General features: G+C 40.6%; 1 long non-coding RNA gene across 4 annotated transcripts in view; it reads left to right on the top strand.

Annotated features, from left to right (window-relative positions):
* Positions 1-26,267, top strand: part of LOC149458393 (uncharacterized) — a 401,858-nt gene that overhangs the window by 263,094 nt on the left and 112,497 nt on the right. For all 4 annotated transcript variants that reach the window (XR_016313457.1, XR_016313453.1, XR_016313454.1 and 1 more), the window contains one exon: positions 25,689-25,800. This is a non-coding gene — a long non-coding RNA (uncharacterized LOC149458393). The remainder of the gene's footprint in view (positions 1-25,688; positions 25,801-26,267) is intronic.

The following is a 26,267-nucleotide window of genomic DNA, read 5'->3' as shown; positions in this document are numbered from 1 at the left end:
ACTTTTTTCTATCACTGTGGGTCCAAGCAGCAAGCTGCAGATCAATAACCAATGGATATCACCCACAGGCACTTTATGCTAATCTTTAAAGTGTTACTAAGCCCAGGACCCTGCATTCACTTTATCTAGTCTCCCGCCGTACACAGAACAACAAGTGCAATTATTTTAGTAAATATAAACTGATAAACACCTTTTCTCATCAGCAGTTAGAGCAGTCTTGTGACTTCAGCAGAGCACTGGTTAAAGCTCGAAGGAGGAGTTTCCTTTCTGCTCTAGGAGGATGCAAAACCCCTGACCTCTGTCTGGACAGTGTTGATTGGCCTTGTGCTGTTCACATGCACTCTCCCAAGAAAAAAAAACTCTCTAGCAATAAACACTAAACTGAGCATGTGCAGAAGGGCTGCAGGTTCAGTCTGTCTTATCAGCGTGGACATTTGAACAAGAGGAGAGGCATAGGAGTCAGAATCAAACAGCTTTTTTACATAATGCAGAGGATTAGCTATCTTTACTGCATATACAGACTGATTTTACTGTTGTGGGTTTAGTAACACTTTAAGCATCACAACTAGAGATGAGCGAATCGAACCTGGCGAAGTGGAATTCGTTTCGAATTTTAGGAAAAATTCGATTCGCACCGAATCCGAATATTAGCAAACTTCGGATGCGCGAATCGAATTTTTCCCGATCGGCCGATTTTCATCCCTTCTACAGCCGGCAAAAAGTGTCCCTGCAGAGAGCTCCGCTATTTCTGACAGTTCTCTGACAGTTCCTTCACATTTACAGCGGTTGAAACATTGTATCTATTTGTTTCCATTTAGGATACAGATGTTTTTATTCGGAAACAAATAGATACAATGTTTCAACCGCTGTAAATGTGAAGGAACTGTCAGAGAACTGTCAGAAATAGCGGAGCTCTCTGCAGATACACTTTTTGCTGGAATGGAATTCTTCTTCATCCTCATCCTATTTCTTCTTCTTCATCCTCATCCTACTTCTTCTTCTTCTTCTTCTTCATCCTCATCCTTCTTCTTCTTCTTCTTCTTCATCCTCATCCTACTTCTTCTTCTTCTTCTTCATCCTCATCCTTATCCTACTTCTTCTTCTTCTTCTTCTTCATCCTTATCCTACTTCTTCTTCTTCTTCATCCTCATTCTTCTTCTTCTTCTTCTTCATCCTCATCCTACTTCTTCTTCTTCTTCTTCATCCTCATCCTACTTCTTCTTCTTCTTCTTCTTCTTCATCCTCATCCTACTTCTTCTTCTTCTTTTCATTCTTCTTCTTCTTTTCATTCTTCTTCTTCTTCTTTTCATTCTTCTTCTTCTTTTCATTCTTCTTTTCATTCTTCTTCTGCTTCTTTTCATTCTTCTTCTTTTCATTCTTCTTCTTCTTTTCATTCTTCTTTTCATTCTTCTTCTTCTTTTTTTCATTCTTCTTCTTCCTCTTTTCATTCTTCTTTTCATTCTTCTTCTTCTTCTTTTCATTCTTCTTCTTCTTCTTTTCATTCTTCTTTTCATTCTTCTTCTTCTTCTTTTCATTCTTCTTCTTCTTCTTTTCATTCTTCTTTTCATTCTTCTTCTTCTTCTTTTCATTCTTCTTCTTCTTTTCATTCTTCTTCTTTTCATTCTTCTTCTTCTTCTTTTCATTCTTCTTTTCATTCTTCTTCTTCTTCTTTTCATTCTTCTTTTCATTCTTCTTCTTCTTCTTTTCATTCTTCTTTTCATTCTTCTTCTTCTTCTTTTCATTCTTCTTCTTCTTCTTTTCATTCTTCTTTTCATTCTTCTTCTTCTTTTCATTCTTCTTCTTCTTCTTTTCATTCTTCTTCTTCTTTTCATTCTTCTTCGTCTTCTTTTCATTCTTGTTTTCATTCTTCTTTTTCTTCTTTTCATTCTTCTTCTTTTCATTCTTCTTTTCATTCTTCTTCTTCTTCTTTTCATTCTTCTTCTTCTTTTCATTCTTCTTCTTCTTCTTTTCATTCTCCTTCTCCTTCTTTTCATTCTTCTTTTCATTCTTCTTCTTCTTCTTTTCATTCTTCTTCTTCTTCTTTTCATTCTCCTTCTTCTTTTCATTCTTCTTTTCATTCTTCTTCTTTTCATTCTTCTTTTCATTCTTCTTCTTCTTTTCATTCTTCTTCTTCTTCTTTTCATTCTTCTTTTTCTTCGTTTCATTCTTCTTTTCATTCTTCTTCTTCTTCTTTTCATTCTTCTTCTTCTTCTTCTTCTTCTTCTTCTTCTTCTTCGTCGTGCCCCGTGACTGCCCAAATGAGTGAAGTGTGCGGTGATTCTAAGATCGACGGCACTCATCTGCATGTCATACTGACTGACAGTATTATTTCTCTTCCCCAGCAGACTCCAAGGGCATTTAAATTAAAGGTACAGTGTTCTGCACTAATATAAAGGCTCTCTGAAGCCTAGAAACCCTTTTAATAAGTTAAATTCGCAGCGAATAAATTCGCATCGAATCGAATTTCTTCCGCAAATTCGGCGAATCAGCCGAATCGAATTTTTGAATAATTCGCTCATCTCTAATCACAACATTCCACAGGCAGTTCCCGGATAAAGCAAACTTTAACCATCACAGTGCTCCACAGGCAGTACCTGAATAAAAACAAATAAGAAGCCTAGTTTGTGCAGTAAGTGCAGTTTAATGCTCCATGTATACGGGACGTTTGGAAAACACTTCTGAAAGATGGAAACTGACTGCTGGAAAACATAGGTTAAAAACTGTTTTAAAAACTGTTTATCCGCGTTTATGCACGTTTATGTGCGTTTGTGTTTAGCAACAATTTTTAACCACTTCCAGGCCGGACACTTTTACCCCCTTCCTGTCCAGGCCAATTTTCAGCTTTCAGTGCTATCACACTTTGAATGACAATTGCGCGGTCATGCATCACTGTACCCATATGAATTTTTTAGCATTTTTTTGAGACAGATAAAGCTTCTTTTGGTGGTATTTATTCACCACTGGGATTTTTTTTTTTGCTATGTAAATTAAAATGTCCAAAAATTTTGAAAAAAAGTGTTTTTCTTATAAAATTTTGCAAATAAATATTATTTGATCATAAATATTGGCCAAAATTTATTCTGTTATATTTTTAGTAAAAAAAAACACAAATTAGTTTATAACCAAAAATTATAATTTAAATTTTTTTTTTATTTATTTATTTATTTATTTATTTTACATACTGTCACCCTAGCAGTACAATGTCACTATGTACTACTTGTGGGGGGTGATGAAGATTTTTTTTTTTTTTTTTACACTGATTGCTTTTACACCCATAAAGGATGTAAAAGCAATCATTTCTCCTCTCTAGCTGCATTCTTGCAGCCATTGAGAACTAGTGAGTGAGCTGTGATTGGTCACAGCTTGTCACATGGTACAAGGCTGTTGTGAATATTCATATTGTGATCATTCACAGATTTCACACGTAGCAAGCAATGATGTCACAAGTGACATCTTGCTTACTACTCTGCATGTGATCACTGATTGGCCAATCAGTGATCACATGATCTGGACCTCGTACAGAGGTCCCATCTGACGATCGGTTTTCCACTGTGTTCGGATCGCGGTGCTGAGCGCTCCCAGGCACGTTCTACCATTTTTTCCTTCACGCAAAACCTGGAACTGACTGCGCTGGTGTACTGGGTCCATTTGAATACATGGCAAATGCTTTGCATGCATTTCTGATGATGAAAAAAGGCTCTGGACAGCATTTGGATATGGAACAGTTAAAAAATGCATCTAAATGCAAACGCTTATAAACACGGTTAGCCGCGTTTACATGCGTTTAAAAGCATTTGGCATTTGAAACGCTGATAAAATCTACTCCTGAAAGCAAGTTTGGTGCGTTAAAAAAAAACGACTGTAAACTCAACTGCCTGTAAACGACTGTAAACGACATAGTGTACATGGACACATAGGAAAACATTAGGGAGAGTTCAGGGACTACTGAAAAAAAACTCAGAAAAGCTCCTGAACGTGAGTTTATCAGCTGCAGTGTACATAAACCCTAAAATACGATTTATTAAAAGGAGGATACACTCACAGTACAGTAGAAACAAGGTCATATCAATATACACACCACTGCAGGACTGGCTGGTGTGCTTGATGACATCACAGAGCAGCTCCACCCAATTTCCCCCAAACAGGCATCTTCAGGAAAGCAGGCTGGTCTGTAACATCGGATGCACCAAATAAATAGCAGCTGGGAACTGCAGAAAAAATGTATAAGCACCAACATAATTTCACAATAGATAAAAACTGTTATCACCATAGGACCAGACACACAAAAAATAGACTTTATAAAAATTGCAACATGTACTCAATTCCATAAAATAAATTACATGCTATCTGGTATATCTGGAAGCCACATATACAGCCAGAACAAGCACTGCTATCATCAAATAGAAACTCAAATTAAAGACAATATAAGATGCCAAAGCATACCTTTAGTTTCCATCTGCTCCTACTTCAACCCTAGCAGAGCACCTGCTGATAGGTTCCCCATGGGGGCATCAGGTACAACCTTGTAAGAGGAGTGATGGGTTTGTGACAATTTTCTCCATTCTCAAAAATTTTGATTTTGCAGTACGTTTTGGGGCATTACAGGGGGAAAACTACAGTCATGTTGTGGCACCCTGTTTATCTCCACCCTTGTGTTAACAAATACAGGTTTACTTGTTTATATCAATATGTCAACCTTTCGCAACCTTTTTAACAAGGAAGAACCCTTGAAATAATGTTTAGGTTTTAAGGAACCCCTGCTAATAAATTATTTTTTATAATATTAATGAAACTATGAATGACATAATAATGATGTTGATAACAATGAAAGTGAAATTTGTAGTGTTCCCTCACATTGGTAGTCGGTGGCGTTTTATAGGTGGTCAGTAGAGAAGAGCCCCCTAATATTGGTGGTCATTGGGAGAAGGGCCCCTTTACACTAATGCTCAGAGGGTAGAATTTCCCATACACATAGCTAAGAGATCATTGAAGGCAGTGATTACTTATCTGAGAGGCAGAAATTGTTATTTGCTGAAGGAACACCTAGCAACCACTGAAAGGCTGCTTTGTGCTGGCTGTTAACTCAAAATGTTGCACTTATTTTCTGTGCTAAGTGTTCTCACAAGTTCTCACAAATGCAGGTGTAATGGTTGTGTGCAGTAGGCACATGAAAGCTGTGTATGACATCCATTTTATTCGGGTCTCAGCAAAATTTTTTTCATGAGAAGAGGCATAACCCAGTAATTTTACCCCATCCCTCCTCCTTCCATTCATGGAATTCATAGCCTTAACGTTTAACACACTTCAGAAGAGCCTGTTATCTCAACTTAGGAACAGCAGACACCAGCACACAGGCCTTTGCTAGAGCTGTAAACAGCTAATTGGCAGGATGTATGCTAATTTATACTGGCCATAAAAAATCTACAGATTAATGCAGGCCACAGATGGGTCGAAAATCGGCTGATTTTTCTGGATTTTGTCAGATTTTTTTGATTGGTAAAGTTGGAAAAAAAATTGGCCGATTTTGCAGATCGGCCGATTTTCACAATGATGGGCAAATTGGCCGATCTTTTTACCGATAAAAAAATCTGCGCATGAGCCGTGACCTGCAAGAAAAAGAAGAGGAAAAAAAAAATAAAAAGAAGAAAAAGAAGAAGAAGAAGAAAAAAAAAGAAGAAGGAAAAGAAGAAGAGAAGGAAGAAGAGAAAGAAGAAGAAGAGAAAGAGAAAGAAGAAGGAGAAGAAGAGAAAGAAGAAGAAGATAAAGACGAAGAAGAAGAGAAAGAGGAAGAAGAAAACTAAGAGGAAGAAGAAGAGAAAGGAGAAGAAGAAGAAGAGAGAGAAGAGGAAGAAGAAGAGGAAGAAGAAGAAAAGAGAGAAGAGGAAGAAGAAGAGGAAGAAGAAGAGGAAGAAGAGAAAGAAGAAGAAGAGAAAGAAGAAGAAGAATAAAAGAAGAGGAAGAGAAAGAAGAAGAAGAGAAAGAAGAGGAAGAAGAAGAGAAAGAAGAAGAAGTAGAAGAGAAGAAGACGAAGAGAAAGAAGAAGAAGAGGAAGAAGAAGAAGAAGAGAGAGAAGAAGAGAAGAGAAAAAAGTAGAAGAGAAAGAAGAAGAATTGAAAGAAGTAGAAGAAGAGAAAGAAGACGAAGAGGAAGAGAAAAAAGAAGAAGAGAAAGAAGAAGGGAATGAAAAAGAAGAGAAAGCAGAAGAGAAAGAAGAAGAAGAAGACGAAGAGAAAGAAGTAGAAGAGAAAGAAGAAGAAGATGAGAAAGCAGAAGTAGAGAAAGAAGAAGAAGAGAAAGAAGAAGAGAAAGGAGAAGAAGAGGAAGAGAAAAAAGAAGAAGAGAAAGAAGAAGAAGAAGAGAAAGAAGAAGAAAAGAAAGAAGAAAAAGAAGAGGAAGAAGAAGAGAAAGAAGAAGAATTCCAGTCTGCTATTATATTTGACATTAAAATGTATTGTGGTTGTAACAATGTATCTATTTGTATCCGAAAAAAAACATCTGTATCCGAAATGGATACAAATAGATACAATGTTGCAACCACAATACTTTTTAATGTCAAATATAATAGCGGGGCTCTCTGCAGGGACAGAAGTAATTAAATGCCGGGAAGAATATCGGCCGATTTTTTTTACTGTTGTGGTAACGTAGGCCTATTGAATGACCAATTTTTCGTTTTTTTGTTAAAAAACTGGCCGGTTTTCTCCCCATCTATGGCCTGCATAACACTTTACTCTGACCTTGCGTAAAACTACAAAATCTTTCAGTTCTGTCACCCATAGTTTGTAGGGAAATTAAAGCACTAGGAACACATAGTGTGCCATAAAATGGGGATCAGGTTTGCATAGACCTTTTAGAGACCCCCTGTCCTGCCCTGCCCAGCCCAACTAAACATTTCAAAACTACACACAATACATAAAATCAGACAGGATAAAGACACACCAATATTAAGTATATATTTGAATGGGAAATATCATACCGAACAAATTGAGATCATACATGGCTAGGCTATAGTATACAGAAGGTTAGATAGCAGTCAGATAGCTCCTGGGTGACAGGCCCAACAGAGATACTCTGTGTTTGGTAGCACCGGACATGACATATAATGCTGAAAAATAATCTACCGGTTTCCAGAATGCAACCTGTATATAGTGGGAAATATTAATATTAATATAAAACTGTGAGAAAGGGAAGGCCATGATACAGACATAAACAAGGTGACACCCCCATGGCCACTCCTCAACTGCTTAATTGGTCAGGTGGTCTTTGACAACACCCCCTTATACCTGAGAAGAAGAGGCTGCTCCAAATATTGACAGCTCTCGTTGTAACATCAACCAAGGAACACCTAACCAGACTTGAGAGAGCCACTGTACCATTTTTGTTTGGTCAATTGGACTCTGCTAAAACCACAGGATTTTTAAGTATTATTAATTTTCAACTTCTTTTTATTTCTCTGTTGCTTTATTATCTCTTTGTTTCCTTGTAACACCATTTTTTTCTGTAAATATTCTATTTGCACCATTTTGACCTTTTTCATTATTAAACCATATTTGGAAAAGTGTTGCCTCTAATGCTTTTAATGCAATCTAAAAGAATCCCTGTCTCTTGAAGAAATGCTACTGTAGTATAAATCTCTGCACATACCTATCTGTGGTCACAGTACGTGTTGCAGACATTTATTCTAAAATCATAGTTGTTATTGCTAAGATTGAAAGTTTCCTCCTTTTCGGTAAAGACGTGGTGGTGTAATTTAAAGAGTTAATATCTTAATAAATATAACTCAGTGACAATCACTCTCAGGCTGCTGGCACCTATATTGTGGGTGCTGCAAGCTGGAAAGTTTTTGTGCAGGGTGCAGCTGAGAGTGGCATTGTTATGTAAGTGACAGCGCAGTGTGAGATTGGCCAGTCTTTTGTCACGAGTTGGTTAGAAGGGCAGGGGTCATGCACCACGTTCCTCACAGCAGAAAATAAATGATATACAGTCAGGTCCATAAATATTGGGACATGGACACAATTCTAACATTTTTGGCTCTATACACCACCACAATGGATTTGAAATGAAACAAACAAGATGTGCTTTAACTGCAGACTGTCAGCTTTAATTTGAGGGTTTTTACATCCAAATCAGGTGAACGGTGTAGGAATTACAACAGTTTGCATATGTGCCTCCCACTTGTTAAGGGACCAAAAGTAATGGGACAGAATAATAATCATAAATCAAACTTTCACTTTTTAATACTTGGTTGCAAATCCTTTGCAGTCAATTACAGCCTGAAGTCTGGAACGCATAGACATCAGCAGACACTGGGTTTCATCCCTGGTGATGCTCTGCCAGGCCTCTACTGCAACTGTCTTCAGTTCCTGCTTGTTCTTGGGGCATTTTCCCTTCAGTTTTGTCTTCAGCAAGTGAAATGCTCAATCGGATTCAGGTCAGGTGATTGACTTGGCCATTGTATAACATTCCACTTCTTTCCCTTAAAAAACTCTTTGGTTGCTTTTGCAGTCTGCTTTGGGTCATTGTCCATCTGCACTGTGAAGCGGCGTCCAATGAGTTGTGAAGCATTTGGCTGAATATGAGCAGATAATATTCCTGAAACACTTCAGAATTCATCCGGCTGCTTCTGTCAGCAGTCACATCATCAATAAATACAAGAGAAGCAGTTCCATTGGCAGCCATACATGCCCACGCCATGACACTACCACCACCATGCTTCACTGATGAGGTGGTATGCTTAGGATCATGAGCAGTTCCTTTCCTTCTCCATGCTCTTCTCTTCCCATCACTCTGGTACAAGTTGATCTCGGTCTCATCTGTCCATAGGATGTTGTTCCAGAACTGTGAAGGCTTTTTTACATGTCGTTTGGCAAACTCTAATCTGGCCTTCCTGTTTTTGAGGCTCACCAATGGTTTACATCTTGTGGTGAACCCTCTGTATTCACTCTGGTAAAGTCTTCTCTTGATTGTTGACTTTGACACACATATACCTACCTCCTGGAGAGTGTTCTTGATCTGGCCAACTGTTGTGAAGGGTGTTTTCTTCACCAGGGAAAGAATTCTTCGGTCATCCACCGCAGTTGTTTTCCGTGGTCTTCCGGGTATTTTGGTGTTGCTGAGCTCACCGGTGCGTTCCTTCTTTTTAAGAATGTTCCAAACAGTTGTTTTGGCCACGCCTAATGTTTTTTCTATCACTCTGATGGGTTTGTTTTATTTTTTTCAGCCTAATGATGGCTTGCTTCACTGATAGTGACAGCTCTTTGGATCTCATCTTGAGAATTGACAGCAACAGATTCCAAATGCAAATAGCACACTTGAAATGAACTCTGGACCTTTTATCTGCTCATTGTAATTGGGATAATGAGGGAATAACACACACCTGGCCATGGAACAGCTGAGAAGCCAATTGTCCCATTACTTTTGGTCCCTTAAGAAGTGGGAGACACATATGCAAACTGTTGTAATTCCTACACCGTTCACCTGATTTGGATGTAAATACCCTCAAATTAAAGCTGACAGTCTGCAGTTAAAGCACATCTTGTTCGTTTCATTTCAAATCCATTGTGGTGGTGTATAGAGCCAAAAATGTTAGAATTGTGTCGATGTCCCAATATTTATGGACCTGACTGTAGAAGAGCATTGAATCACTGATGTCTAAGACCCTATTTACATCAGTGCTATTTCTCCTGCTTCTGGCATCACGTTCCAATGCATGACAATGTAAATCACATTCATTTGTATGGTGCCTATTCACATCAATTCAACAAGGTGCAGTGTGATTTTTAAAAAGGTGAAGGTGCTTCTTTTGGTGCAGTATAGTGCATTTTTGGCCCTATAGATTTCAATGGGAGTGCATAAAAACAAATGTACATGCATTTCTTTTATGTTTTTGGCAGGGTTTTGTGCTTAACAACCAGTCTTCTCCTACATTAAGAAAAAATGCACAAAGCATAAAAAAAATTAAAAATGCATGTACAAATGCACAAGAATGCGCTACAAAAACGCACTGATAAACACATTATTATGAAGCAATCCTAGTGTGAATCTAGGCTAATATAAACTTTCATTTTTACTATGCTTGTTCCCCTAAATCTCACATTTTTTATTGACAGACATACAAGGTATACATCATAGGAACAAGATATAGAACTTTCCAAATTGAAATTCTCCATGGTATTTCTTTTCGGGTATCTATGTCAGCCTCAGTCTGTTAGGATTTACAGAGACACTTGCAATGAAGTGAAGAACACTGCATTTGCTTCCATTTGTGGCGATGAGAGAGAGCTTTAGGGTCATGAGATCATTGTAACAGTGATCACATAGTTCTGCAGAAGGATAATGACATCATTCTAGCAGGTACCATCTTTCTCTTCAGGGAGAAGTGTTACTTAGATACATTATTTAATTGCACTTGGGATATTATTTCTCTTGATTGGCTTTAACTCTTTCACACTTGCAGAATGACGAAAGGAGGAAAAAAACAACAGTTTTAAAATGAAAAATTAAAACTGATGTCTTGGGTTGAGACATGTAAAGCAGTTTGTGCAGAGTTGGACACTGAGTAGTAAGAAATAGCAATTTATTATATGGTATTTAGCAGTGGGAAAAAAGACCAACAGATGATTTAAGGAAAAAGAAACATATTGTAACTAAAATTAAATGGACGATTAAACAAAATAACTGTTACATCCTTATTAATTTTTAATTAATATATTTTGTGCTTTTCTATAGTGGGACTCAAAATGCTTTGTCTGCTGTTGGGGCAGCCATCCTTGGCCAAATTTAGACAGGAGCCAATTAGCCTACCAGCATGCTTTGGAGTGTGGGAAGAAGCCCTCACAAGCACAGGGAGAACATGGGAACTCCATGCAGGTAGTGTCCTGACGAGGACTCAAACAAGGTACCCTGGTGCTGCAGGGCAGGAGTGCTAAGCACTGAGCTACAGTGTGTAACATCCTTGCATTCAGTTCTAGTTGTAGACATCAAGCAATAGAGGTTTCCCACCTGAAACATATAGCTAACATTGCCTAGTAAGCTTCTATAAAGTATATTTACGTACATATTAAAAGTATTTCCATAGATATACAGTATATAATTAATGACTGCACTTTTTATTGCTATCTCTGTTGTGTAGGTCTAATTGTGTTGCTTTGTACTGTATGGGTTACATGCTGTTTATGGCCTTCTTTCTATCTCTGTATTATTTGTTTTATTTTGCATTGTACCCAAAAAAAGGGAAAATAAAAACATGGAGCTTTGTTATTTACAGTAAAAACAATAAAACTTCTAGTTGTAGAAAAAAGAAGACAATTCATTAACACCGGAGAAAAGAAAATCAGAATGAAAGTGTGGTTGTTGCCATAACAACCAATCAGTTTCCACTTTTATGAAGAGTTTAAATAAATCTGATTTGTTGCCATGAGCAACAATGCCACTTATATACGTATGTTATTTTATCCGGGTTTAAAGGATCAGTCTACCTAAAAGTGATAAGCATCAACTTTTATCTTTAACCTGTATTAGCAGTATAAAAGGGAGAATCCTTAGGCTGGAAAAAGAGTTTTCTTTTGTAGATAATTATTGAAGAGGTACATGTGCTCTTATTTACAGGGGCTATAAATTTAAATCAGCAAGAATAATGACAAATCAATGCATGTAAAATGTATAATTTTATTCAAAGTGACAAAGACTCCTTTTATATGGTTTACATGGCTTTCAGTGGATAAATTAAAAATAAAGGCATAAAGGTAGTTGTGTCAAATTACTAGTCACTATCAGTAATTTTGTTAAAGGATAAGTTCTCCTTTTGGAAAATGTTAGACCGGTACTTAGGGTGTAACATGTAACATGTTCCAGCACATATTCCCTTCACTCCCTTCCTCCTCCCTTTCCCGTGACATTGGGTGGAGGTTCCTCTCTCCCGCATTTGCTGTCACATGTACTTAAGGTGTAACATGTTCCAGCACATATTCCCTTCACTCCCTTCTCCCTTCCTTTCACGTGACAGCGGGTGGAGGTTCCTCTCCCCCACATTCACTGTCACATTTAAAATCAGCGCTGCTGTGCGGGGCTTCACCCACTCAGTTGTGTAATTCAATCACAGGGATCTGTGGTTGAATAAACTACAAATCCCATTTTCCACTGCAGAAGCCAATTTGTAGTTCTCAGAGAACTGCGAGCATGCTGATGTGCACCTTTGTAGTCAATTCACAAACCCTACAGAGATATGAGCAGAAAACTGGACACTGTCTGCAGAAGCCTGAGATAGCACCTGCGATCCACTGACCATGGGTGCAATGCTTTACAGGCTCCTGAGGGGGGGGATGCACATTTTGTTTACCTGCAAAAACTATTACTGTTATTTTTTTCCCTAAAGGTGAACTTAGTCTTTAAGGCAAACAGCTAAATACACCATTAAAATAAATATACAGTTTGTGTGCTGTTTTACCTGCCATAGGCTTTGCTATACTCTAAAGCCAATTTTAAACACATTTTCTACATTGTATGGCTGAAAGAATTGACACATGTAACTACTGATTAAGGGGTATGTAAATCCTAACAATGATCCCCTTTTATCTGCCACCTTTTGGTCTGTTAAAGCTGTAGTAAACATTGCTGGGACACTTGTACCTACAGGTAAACTTATGATAAAGCCTACCTGTAGATGCAAGGAATATCTCCTAAATGTGCACTGTTTAGGAGATATTCACTGTTTCTGCAGCCAGGCGTACAGTATGTGCTCTGAAGGGACTGCATGCTCATGCCATCCCTTCAGAGGTCTGTGCCATGGACGTGACTTCTATGCGCATACGCGGGAATGACATCATCACAGTTCAGCCATTGAAATGGCCAGAGCCTGTGAACTCGGAAGGAAGACTCGGTGAAAATGGAAGCTCTGTCAGCGGTGACAGCGCACCGCTCAAGGGCTTCATGGGAAGTATTTCATAATGTGCTAGTATGTGATACATGCCCTTATCTAGCAGGGGGAAAATATTTTTTTTAAATGCAAACTTTACTGTTGCTTTGTTTGTAATATCTGTGGGATAAAAAAATGACCTTTTAATCATGTCAGACATTCAGAACTGGTCTGGGTCCAGTGCTCCCCTCCTGTGGTATTTAAAGGACTCTATTTAGCTCTTCTAGTTCTTATCTTGGACTACAAAATAATAACTGTCTATGTTTTAGAGATAGTAGAGTGGCATGGTTTGAGTAGTTTAGTATAATACAACTGAGCAGCACCAACACTACTCAGTTCTCACAATTGCTGTGTGTTGTAAGCCCACAACAGGGCTTAGGAGCTGAGTGCATTGTTGGCAGATCATTAGATATATTTTTCTGTACTTTCTGGGTCTTTAGAGACACATCACTTCAGAAATGCTTGTATATCTATTTTGCCCTGACATGCACCAATTCATTTACCTAGTTCAAAAACTACTTCTTCACCTCCAGTTTTTTCATTGGACAATAAATCAGTATCAACAGCTCTCTCCAGTGAGTGGGGAGCTGATCCAGATGGAGGGTTTTTTATTTATTGATTTTTTTTTTAGATTATGTAGAAAATGTTTAAACCCCCTGGCACATTTTCTTTCTGTCAGTATCCATTTGGGGAGATTTTCCTTCACTTCCCATCTCAAAACATAACACGAAGAGAGAGGAAATCTCTCCAAAGTAAGGAAATTCTTCTCTATAGCTGGCCAAGCACTATACACGGGGGAGCAGTTGAAATTCTCTCTGTGGGTTGCTTTGTTGGCTCCCTCCTGCCTGACTTTCTTTGATTGAAAATCCACTATAAGAGTCGAGGGGTCCAGCTGCAGGTCCATTGGCTCTGAAGATGTGAGAGCCACACATATGGGGGTCTCCCCTGAAGATACCAGCCATTGGTGCCTACCACCCATGGACTGCTATAGACAAAGACCCCACCTTTGTAGGTATGCCGGGGCAGCACACAGCATGATTATGAGTAGGGACTTAGGAAAAAAGATTGTTCTTTTGTTGGACTTTGTACCGTTTTGCACTTTGATACTTGATGCTTTCCATGTGCTACTTTCTGCAGACCTACCAGATGTGACCCCTCCCTGCCAAAAGTTGGCACACACCTTGTTTAGTGCCATTCGTTGGGCTATTGCGTTGCATTGGCTCTCTACCACTGTCCCTTGGACCCAGGCACTAAAATGCATGGAGGCAATTAGACTCATTGAACGTATACATCATACTATTATGGATACCATGCAGGTATTTAATAGAAAATGGAAATTCCGGTCCTCTTACTAATGTATACAACAGTGAATTGGATGACTGCTACATACCTATTGTGCTATAGCTCTATATAGTCTATTTTGCTTATACCATTGGTATATATACTAACCAACTTGAATTCTTCAGACAGGCCCAACACTGGAACCTATTTTCCTCTACCACATCTAGCTATAGATGTTTGATATTGGATGGGTTGTGGCCTATATGTAAGCTTTTCTCCCACAATTGTATCTTTTGTTTTTCTTTTTATTCTTTATTATTGTTACTCTTCCCACTTATGTTCGATAGTACAGATGTGTACTTCAATGGTACTGAACAAAAAGAAAAATCCAATATACCAGATAAAGGTTGTACTGAGAAATGTTTTACAACCATTTGTAACTCCGAGGTTCAGATTGTTGCACTGCAGCAGGAAGTTTAGTTGTATCTCAGGACAACCTTTATGTTTTTGAGCTTCTTGTATGACAGAAATATAGAAGCTGCCATTACTGACTTAACCCCTACATGTTTTTAACACATGCATTTTACACCAAAGCAGTACGGGGCGCAGCATTTTAAAGCCCTGTTTATTATTCTGTCACATAATGCATAATCATGCATAATCTGCTTAAATTAATTTTGACTGTTCCATTCCTTCTTTATAAGGCCACTCCACTGAGTCAGAAAAATGACCCAGCTGTGAGGTCTAGGACCTTCAAACAACATGTTCAGAGGCATTTACCAATCAAAAGCTGTAAAAACCACCGATGAAGGATCATAATGCCTTTTTTTGTCTAAAGTGACTAAAATAAATTCTAGTTTATTAATAAAAAAGTACATACTGTAGCCCCTTTTCTGAAGTAAAAACAAACATAACCTAGGATATGTCAACATCTTAAAATATTCTGTTTCCAATTCTTGTAACATCTTTTAGATGAAGTCACTCTTCTGCTACAAGTTTCTTTGACAAGACCCTACCACCCAGATTAGCAGTGGCCTTCCCTTGGTCTGAGGGAAACCACATAGGTGTTTCCAGGAAGGTCAGGAAATTGGGCATGGCAGTGGGCGTGATGCTAAAATAAAACACTGGTCCTGTCAGGTTAAGACGTTACATGTGGTCTAAATCGTCACAAATCAGACTTTTGGTAGACCACATCCTCTTCTGTTGGCCTGCTGCCAAAATGTTAGTATTGCTATGTGAAGTAGTCATGAAATAAGCAGACTCAGAATAACAGTTCCTTGACAAAGCAAGTCAATTTTGTTAGTTGACAGATGCTCTCATCTGCATTATCCGAGAGCTGATGCAAAAATATTTTATTTAAAACTAGAGCACTATTTCAAAAAGGAATATATATATATATATATATATATATATATATATGTATGGATTTTGGATGCTTTTCCTGTGCCTGTGTGGGTTTCCTTTGGGTACTTGGGTCTTCTACACTCTATATGCAGGTAGGTTAATTAGTTCCTGTCTAAATTGACCCTAATGTGAATGCATGAAAAAGTGCTCAGTAAATTGGTAAATTGTTGGTGCTATTCCTGTAATAAATGAAAATTTATATCAATTTAATTGTAGTTTTCAGGTATTACTGGTCCAAGTCAACCCATATTTTCAAGTAAATATAAACCCCATGTTTAAAGTATGTGTAAACCCTAATTTAGTTTGCTCTATGCACTGTGCATCCCAAACAAATGCCATTTGAAAAAATCATATAATTCTATTTTCATGTTTCTTCACCCTGCTGCTGATCTTCTTCAGTGTTTTGTAGCCATTACATGTCTATATTCATTTGCTGAAAAGTTGGCTGAACATTATTGCTCAGGACTACATTCAGTGACAACAATGGTCCATGTCTACACGGTGTGGGTTGTCACAACCACCTATAGTCCCTCCAGTTGGTGCATGAGACAGCGAAACAATACAGGTGAACATATGGGAGACGGTTGTCACCCCATAACAGAAGGTGCTTGCACAAAATCCCTAATGGCTGGATCATCAGGGATATTTTTAATAAAAGCTGCAGACTGACAACAATGTTTGAAATTATAGTAACATGTTAAAGCTTATGTGAAATTTTAGTGATTGAGTTTACATTTACTGTACATCAATGAATTAGCATCTCATGATACATTATAAATGATGGCCGCTAATATCTTACAGTGAACCTATGGTAGTTCTATGGATATTCAAGTCTTTACATATTCTGAAAAATAATATGATGTAAAACCAAAACTTTTAGTTTTTGTCATAGAGAAAAGACATGTCAAACAAACCCTGTTGCTATAGTAAGATTTTAACCTACTTCACTGCTCTGGTCATGAGAAATAGTTTTCTGAAGTCTACTGGGAAACCAACACTTTTGGGAATATTGATCTCTTGGGTCCCCCAAAGCTCTCACTGGTTCCTCTTTGTGACCTCCAAAACACCACTGTCTACTGTAGTGACCTGGGGGTCAGCAGGAGGAACCAGAGAGAACTGAGGAAGACAGGAGTTCAGCACTCCCAAAAGTGTCTACATATTCCATGGAATAATCCACATATTATTATATACTCTGATGGCAACACCCTTGACCTTGTATTCTCCTACCTATGCAACCTCTCCAACAGTCCTTTCCCTCTCTTTGATCACCATTTTATCAGTTTCACTTTCTCCCAGTCTTCCACATCCTCTCCCTCCAACTGCTTAACAATTACCCATAGGAACCTTCGCCATCTCAACCCTTCTCTTCTCTACTCTGCTACTTACCACCTCTATGACAAAATCTCATCCCTGTCCGGCGCCAACCTAGCCACTTCTGTCTACAAAGTTCACTGTCATCCTCCTTAGACACACTTGCCCCCCCCCCCCCCCACTGCACACACCATCAGGCCCTGACCCCTACAAACTTGTCAAACGGATGACACCAGAAGTCTCAAAAAACTTAGCTGCGCTCTTGAGCGCCGGTGTTGTAAGACCAACCAATATATATCAGCCCAGCAACAATACAAACCCTGCCTCCTCACTGCCAAACAGACCTATTTTATTACTTTCATTAACAGTTTCTCATCCAGCCCATGTCAAATCTTATTTACCTTCAGCTCTCTACTTTGTCCTCCACTGCCTCCACTCACTAACTCAACACTGCCCAGAAGATTGCCAATCACTTAAAAAATAAGATTGATACTATTCATGAGACTATCTCTTCTGTGCAGATACCTCCCCCACTTAACACTCCATGTTCACAGGTACAATCATTATGTCCTTCATTCAACCCCGCTACCATAGACTAAGTTGCTAAACTTTTTTCTAACGCCCAAGAACCCAACCAGCCCCTTGGACCCTGATCCCTCGCAAATGCTACGGTCACCCTCTGGCTCTATCCTACACTCTCTAATTAACATATTCAATCTCTCTGGCATCTTCTCCAACTCTCTAAAACATGCACTTGTCACTCAAATATGTAAAAGGCTCTCACTGGACCCCACCAATTTTAACAACCTATGCTCCATCTCCTTGCTCCCCTTTTCCTCTAAACTCCTTGACCGTCTTGTCTACAACCTCACTGAGAACAACTTTCTTGATCCCCTCCAGTCTGGATTTCTCCCTCAACACTTCACAGAAACTGCTCTCCTAAAACTCACAAATTATCTACTAACAGCCAAAATCAATAGACACTATTCTGTTCCCCTACTCCTTGACCTCTCTGCTGCCTTTGGCATGGTGGACCACTCCCCGCTCCTCAAAAAAAACTCTACTCCTTTGGTCTTTGTGACTGTACTCGTCATACCTTCATTGTGACATACAGTATAATTCTAACTCCTCTTCTGCTCTTCCTTTATCTGTAGGGGTCCCCCAAGGTTCTGTTCTTGAACCTCTCCTATTCTCAATCTACACTTCCTCCCTGGGTCAGTTAATAACCTTTCATGGCTTCCAATACCATTTTTACACTGATGACACCCCTCAGCTCACTTCATTATTATTATTATACAGGATTTATATAGCACCAACAGTTTGCTCAGCGCTTTACATTATAGTGGGAGACAATACAGTAACAATACAGTTCAATACAAGAGGGATTTGAGGACCCTGCTCCTTGGAGCTTACAATCAACCTCCACACACATTACTAGGGGCATCACAGTGGCTAAATGGTTAGCACTTCCACCTGGCAGCACTAAAGCTTTCGGTTCGAATCCCAGTCACAGCACCACCTGCCTGGAGTTTGCATGTTCTTCCTGCGCCTGTATGGGTTTCCTCCCACACACCAAAGACATGCTGGTATGATAACCGGCTCCTGTCTAAATTGGCCCTAGTATGTGTATGTATGAATGTGAGTTAGGGACCTTAGATTGTACGCCCCTTGAGGGTTAGGGACTGATGTTAATGCACTATATATATATATATATATAGCGCTGCATACATTGACAGTGCTATAAAAGTACCCTTCCTGGATGACTTCTCCTCCTGGCTACCCTTCTTCCTCTCCTCTGAGCTACCCACCATCATCCTTGGGGATTTCAACATCCCTGTCAAGCTTGACAACCCGGACACAGCCTGTCTCCTCCACTTAACCTCCTCCTTTGCACTTGCACAGTGCATACAATCCACCACTTACTCTGACGGTAATATGCTTGATCTTGTGTTCTCCAACCGCTGCGCTCCACACAACCTCACTAACACCCCTTTCCCTCTCTCTGACCACAACCTGATTACCTTCTCTATCTCCTCGTCCTCCAATGCCTACCCCTCCAAATGTCACACTACTACCAGCCATAACCTCCGCAACCTTAACCCTGCCTCCCTCCACTCTGCAGCTGATCAACTCCACGACAGCATCCTCCTCCTGTCCTGCCCCGACTTGGCTATGACCGCCTACAACAACGCGCTCTCAACAGCCCTTGACTCACTAGTGCCTTTAACCACACGCAACATCAGACCCCGACCGCTCCAGCCCTGGCAGACTGATCACACCAAAAACCTCAAACAACACAGTCGTGCTCTGGAGCGACTATGGCGCAAAACCAAATCCCAACAAGCCTTCACCCGCTACAAATCTGCCTTCCACACCTACACCTCCTCCCTCCATGCTGCCAAACAAGCCTACTTCCTGACCCTCATCAAGGCCCTCTCCTCCAATCCTCGCCGACTCTTCTCCACCTTCAACTCTCTACTCTCGCCACCCCCACCTCCACCCAGCACCTCACTCACTGCCCTTGAGATTGCCAATCACTTCAAAAACAAGATTGACACAATTTGCAAGGACATTGCCGCAACTCACACGCCCTCTCAACTTGTCCCCTCTCACACAGCTACCCCCTCATCCCCCCTCCCCCTCGACATAACCCGCAGGGACTTCGTCGCTGCTCAAACTCCCTCCAACCCCCTTCCCCCTCACTCAGCTACCCCCTCATCACCCCTCTCCCACGGCCCCACCACTGCTCTGACCTCCTCTTCCACCCCACCCTACATTCCTTATACTGAAGCTCCCCCAACACTCCGCACCTTTAACCTTACTACCATTGTCAGAGCTCCAGGTATGACCAGAGGCATGTGAACTGACGCAGGGAAACGCAGACTTCAGATATGTTATAAACAATATAATTTATTAATACTAACAATACAAAACGCAGTGCAATACTAAAACATAAACACAGTGCAAACGAACCAAACCAAACCACCCACAGATAACAATACATACAATGCAAGCGTAGTCAGGCAGGCCGGGTCAATAACAATCGGGCAGGTAGGAACAGGAGGAGCAGGCAGAGAATGGTCGGAGTCACAAGCCAGGGATCAAACAGGAGAAGACAGCAGATGTCAGGATCAGGCAGGGTAGGCAACGAGTAAGTCAGGCAGAAACAGGAACAGGAACAGGAATGCAGGTAACAAGATACAGGGGCCCATGGAAAAACACACACCAAGGCCCAGACTGCAGGTCTGGCCATCCCTTAAATACACCTCCGTAATCAGCTTCAGGTGTTTGGCTGACTGCAGGGTTGAGTCTCTGATTGCTGAGAGCACCCGCTGGCCAGCCCTGGTACTGCAGCCCCCAAGGCAGGTGAGTCCCACCATTATTGGCAAGTCCATTCCTGACAACCATTGAGGAAGTCTCCAAGATCCTCTCTGATGCCCACCTCACCACCTGCCCCCTCGACCCTATCCCCTCACAACTCCTACGACCTCCCTCCCCCTCCATCCTACGCTCCCTCACCCACATCTTAAATCTCTCCCTCTCCTCCGGCACTTTCCCCTCCCCTCTGAAACATGCACACATCACCCCCATACTTAAAAAGCCCTCCCTGGACCCCAATGACCCGAACAACCTCAGACCCATCTCCCTGCTCCCATTTACATCTAAACTCCTCGAGCGCCTAGTCTCCACCCGCCTATGCTCTCACCTCAACGACAACAACCTCCTCGATCCCCTACAGTCTGGCTTCCGTCCCCTACCCTCCACCGAAACTGCCTTACTCAAACTCTCCAACAACCTGCTAACCGCCAAAGCTAATGGCCACTATTCAGTGCTCCTACTCCTTGACCTCTCTGCGGCCTTCGACACAGTCGACCACCCCCTCCTCCTCAAAAAACTACACTCCCTCGGCCTCAGAGATTCTGCTCTCTCCTGGCTCTCATCCTACCTGTCACAACGCTCTTTCAGCGTTACCTATAATGCTACCACCTCCCTCCCCCTCTCTGTTGGGGTCCCTCAAGGCTCTGTCCTCGGGCCCCTTCTCTTCTCCATCTACACCTCCTCCCTTGGCCAACTCATACACTCTCACGGCTTCAACTACCACCTCTATGCCGATGACACACAAATCTATCTCTCAACCCCCCACCTCACCCCCTCGGTCTCCGCCCGAATCACTCACCTGCTGAGCGACATATCAGACTGGATGTCGCTCCACTTCCCTAAACTGAACCTCTCCAAAACCGAGTTTCTTGTCTTCCCCCCAGCCCGGACATCACCCCCCATTGACCTCTCTATCACATCGAATAACGCTACCATCAAACCCGCCCCGCAGGCCAGAGTACTTGGTGTCATTCTGGACTCCAACCTATCCTTCCAGCCCCAAGTCCAATCTTTAACAAACTCGTGCAGACTCCACCTCCGCAACATCGCCAAATCCGCACGTTCCTAACTCCAGAAACCACTAAACAGCTCATCCACTCCCTCATCATATCACGACTCAACTACTGCAACTACCTCCTTACTGGCCTGCCTCACCGCTGGCTATCCCCGCTTCAGTCGATCCTGAATACGGCTGCCAGACTCATTCACCTTTCCAACCGCTCTGTCTCCGCCACCCCCCTCTGCCAATCCCTCCACTGGCTTCCGATTGCGCAACGGATCAAATTCAAAATCCTAACGCTGACGTACAAAGCTGTCCACCATACTGCCCCGAACTACATCACTGACCTAATATCCAAAACCACCCAGCACGCACACTCCGCTCCTCACAAGACCTCCTTCTCTCTAGTTCCCTGGTCTCCTCCTCCCATGCCCGCCTCCAGGACTTCTCCAGGGTGTCACCCATCCTCTGGAACTCCCTGCCCCAACCCATCAGATTATCACCTACTCTCCTCTCCTTTAGTCGCACCCTGAAAACCCATCTCTTCAGGGAAGCCTACCCCACCCCCTGCTAACTTGCCGACCTCCTCCACTCTCCCTACCACTCCATCCCCCACAGCTATCTCCTGCTGTGCCACCATCCCCTCCCTCCTAGATTGTAAGCTCGAAAGAGCAGGGCCCTCAATCCCCTCATGTTTTGCATTGTATTGGTATTGTTCTGTCACATGTTCTGTCCCCTTCTGTAATGTACAGCTCTGAGCGAACTATTGGCGCTTTATAAATACTGTATAATAATAATAATAATAAATAAATTACTAATTTACCAACAGATATATCAGACTGGATGTCACACCACTTCCTCAAACTCATCCTATCCAAAACCAAGCTCATAATATTTTCTCCCCCATGTGCCCCTTCCCTTGACTTCTCTGTTAAGATCGATGGCTCAACTATAAACCTATCCCCGCATGCCAAGGTGCTATGTGTAAGTGTGAACTATCCTTTCGGCCCCGCATCCAATCAATATCCAAAGCTTTCCTCCTCAACTTCTGCAACACTTCCATCTCCCCTTCCTAACTAATGACACCACACAGCTCCTACTTTACTCTCTGGTTCTCTCTTGCCTCGATTACTGCAGCTCCTGCCTCTTTGGCTTTCTTTTACACAGGCTATCCCCCTTCAGTCCATCATGAATGCTGCTGTTAGGCTCATTCACTTTACCAACCACTTAGTGTCTGCTACCCCTCTCTGCCAATCCCTCCACTGGCTTCCGCTCACCCAATAAATTAAACAACAAACCCATCAACAACTCAGACCCCAGCTATATCACTAATCTAGTCTCTAAATACCAACTTAACTGTTCTCTTCATTCCTCCTGCTCTCTAGCTCCCTTGTCACTTCCTCTCATGCTCAACTCCAGGACTTCTCCCAAGCCTCCCCATCCTCTGAAACTCCGAACCCCAATCTGTCTGACTATCTCATCTATCTAGTCCATCCACTTTAAGACGATCCCTGAAAACCCTTCTCTTTAGAGAGGTCTACCCTGTCCCCATCTAACAACTGTACTTTTATTCTCCCCATCAGCTCATCCCCTACAGTCATTACCTTTTGACTCTTTTGACCCTCCCCCTTAGATTGTTAGTTCTAATGAGCAGGGCCCTCTGATTCCTCCTTCGTTAAATTGCATTGTAAGTGCACTGTCTACCCTTATGTTGGAAAACTCTGAGTAAACTGTTGGTGCTTTATAAATCTTGTATAATAATAATAAAAAATATTCCAACAAAAGTTATTTTGAGTAAATTGAGGGTTTTTTTTTTATAATTTTTAGTTTTTATTTACTAAAAATAGTAACTACTTTCTTAGCTACTTTGCCTACTGCTCTTGCCATCTTCTAAACATGCCTACTAGTATTAAAGTGTTACTAAACCCACAACAGTAAAATCAGTCTCTAAATGCAGTAAAGAATGCTTGTTATACCCACTATGGAACCTAAGGGATTAATCTGTGGAACCTAAAGGGTTAATCCTCTGCATTGTGTAAAAGGGATGTTTGTTCCTGTCTTCTCTGATCCTCCCCTTCTTCCACAGTCCCCAATCAATCTGCTGATAGAACAGAACCTTGGGGGCAAGCTACACATGCTCAGTTCGGCGTTGCTAGAGAGTTTTTATTTTCTTGGGAGGGTGCATGTGATCAGCACAGAGCCAATTAGAGCTATCCAGAAAGACGGTCAGGGGTCTTTCAGCCTCATAGGACAATCAAGGGAGAATGAAAACTCCTCCTACAAGCTTTAACATGTGCTCTGCTGGGCACTGATACAAGTCACAAGACTGCTCTAACTGTTGGTGGGAAAAGGTATTTAGCGGTTTATATTTGCTAAAGTAATTGCATTTCCATGTTCTGTGTACTGTGGGAGACCAGATATAGTGAATGCAGTGTCCTGGGTTTAGTAACACTTTAAATAACAGGGCCCCATAGTTAGGAGCAAGGTAATGAATACAGGGCCTCTATTATGTGATATTAATTTGCACAGTCAGAAACTGGGAGATTATGTAAGAAGTTAACCAGTTGCTAAGGCATCAGTTGTGACTTCTGACCCCTGATGCTCTTTACGAAGTGTCCGATTTATGCAATTTAATTCTAGCATTAATTTAGACAAATATAAATCCTTCTAAGTAAGTGTGCTAGATTTATTAAGTTAAAACTGAATATTCAGATTTTTGTAGAAGCCCAGTGAAGACTGGATGTCCTTTAGGGCTGGAATTCATAGATATACAGCTTTGGGGAAACCATTTAGGATGAATGCATCAGGGGATTGTTTAAATCACACGGGAAAGTACTCTTTGAGAGAGGAAGGCCCTAAAGTGCTAGTAAGAAATATGCCCTAAGGGGTGGTTAATAAGTGAAGTAAGAAATTCATAAGGGAATTGTTTAGAAGTGAAACGTGAGGAAGCATCGTCTCGAGGGAAATACATTTTTTTGGCTACACTAGAGAATGGTATCAAACCTATAAAACAGACATCAAAGTAGGCATATTTGTAAAGTTCAACATGAGTTAAAAAACATTAGTAGCTTTTTAGAACAAAGAATGTATATAACAGCTCATATGTTTGTTTGTTTTTTATAATTTTCTGACTATGACCCTTCTCTTCACTATGGTTCCCTTAGAACACATTTTGAAGTTTATGTAAAAAAAAAAAGATTTAACTTACACATGGCTTCTTAGTGATATTTATTCATCTCAGCACATGGGAAAATCACAGTAACTTTTACATAACCATATGATGCAAAGCTTCCAGATTGGTAGATGAAATGTTCTAGTTCTTAGTGAGAACACATTGATAAGCCTTTAGGTGTCTTGCCACACATGCAAACATTTTGTTATATTGAGTTAACTAAAATATGAAAATGTAAAAAAAATGTATAGTTTCACTTTGAAAGATGAAACACTAATCAGATCACATAGACCTGTGATTGCTAAACTATGAGATATTCTTACACTGCTGGTGGTATTCAGTGGCTTTGAGATACTATAAGGCTCTTGCCTTACTCTATAGTGTTGATATGTGCAATTTTCCAAACTGGACTAAAGTCTTAAATAGTTTTGAAGGGCCAATCTGCACTTTTAAGATCTTCTTTCTGCTGTAGTTTGTTCAGGGCTATAGCAGCCATTTTTTTGGAGAGGCCGGAGGCCAGAGTTTGGATACCAGTACTGAAGGATGGTAGCAGGGGTGGACTGACAACTCATGGGGCCCCCGGGCAATAGGGGATCATGGGGCCCCTGTGTCCTTGCTCAAACTCAAAAAAGCCTATGAAAAAGGTACCAGGTCATCTCATGGGGCTCCCTACTGACCCCGGGTCCTCGGGCAGTGCCCGAGTTTCCAAATGGTCAGTCCACCCCTGGATGGTAGAATAACAAACCTTGTACTTGGTGAGTCAGTTGAAAAAATTTTTTTTCTTTTTTTTTTTAAATAGAAAAAGATGAAAAGATATTGTAAAAAAAATAAAGTGGATCATTTGATGTGAGCTTGGTGAAATGAATTGTGGGACACGGTAAAGAAAACATCAGTGGTCCTGAGTTTTACTAATCAATACTTTGGAAAATTCCTTGTGTTTAGTCAAATTGTAATTGTAACTAAAAAGAAAACACTAAAAAGAAGTAAGTGTGACAAGTTGGTGATAGACACTTACTATGATTACTTGTTCAATCTGGATATAAACAAATGGACAAATGTTTTTGGCTAATCATACATTTTTCATTGCTGTTTTATTTATTTGGGTTCTATCTCTCAAAATATGCCTGCCCATGTGTGGCCAAATTCTTCCAAAGGTAAAAATGACCGCAGCCTGATTCAATTCATGTAATTACTTAATTATATTTGTTTACATGTGTTGCTTTGTCTTGCAGCCAGATCTCGGTATGGCACATTGAATGTAGGACCACCCAGTTTATATCCCTAACATCTGGATGAAACTGACACTTTGCAAATGGGGGAGGAAAACTGGCAAAACTGGCAACAGTGAGTGCGCTTAAACTACTTTTGTTAAGTTACCTTTCTTTGGTCAGCTGCATATTTGTCATTAGTTCAACATATTAAAGCTTTTTAATAAATTTTAGGATAATATTAATGCAAATTGTGTCTGAATAAAAGTGTGATCACAGAATGCTTTATAGCTTATAAAAATAATATCTAGTTTATAGTGAACGGACATATTATTCCTCATGTTATATAAGTTTCAAGTTCCTCATTTATGAACTTAGACGTGTATTATCTTCACTGATAAATGTCAGTATGAATGCTGATTTTGCATTGTACCAATATGTTATATTTTACTGAGGTTACATTTAAGGATATATTTTCCTTTTCAAGTGTGACATTGCTGCTCAAGGCTAATTACCAAATATAAAGACAAGTTTACATGCTTTTACAGTGGCACCTCTATATTTCAGTATATATTGCAAAATATACCTTGGGAAATCTTCTTG

The sequence above is a fragment of the Staurois parvus genome, unplaced genomic scaffold, assembly GCF_062004578.1.
Source record: "Staurois parvus isolate SC_StPar_1 unplaced genomic scaffold, SC_StPar_1.0 ptg000287l, whole genome shotgun sequence".
In the NCBI taxonomy this organism is placed as follows: domain Eukaryota; kingdom Metazoa; phylum Chordata; class Amphibia; order Anura; family Ranidae; genus Staurois; species Staurois parvus.
The sequence above is the reverse complement of the archived record's forward strand: the minus strand, read 5'-3'. Positions and strand labels throughout refer to the sequence as shown.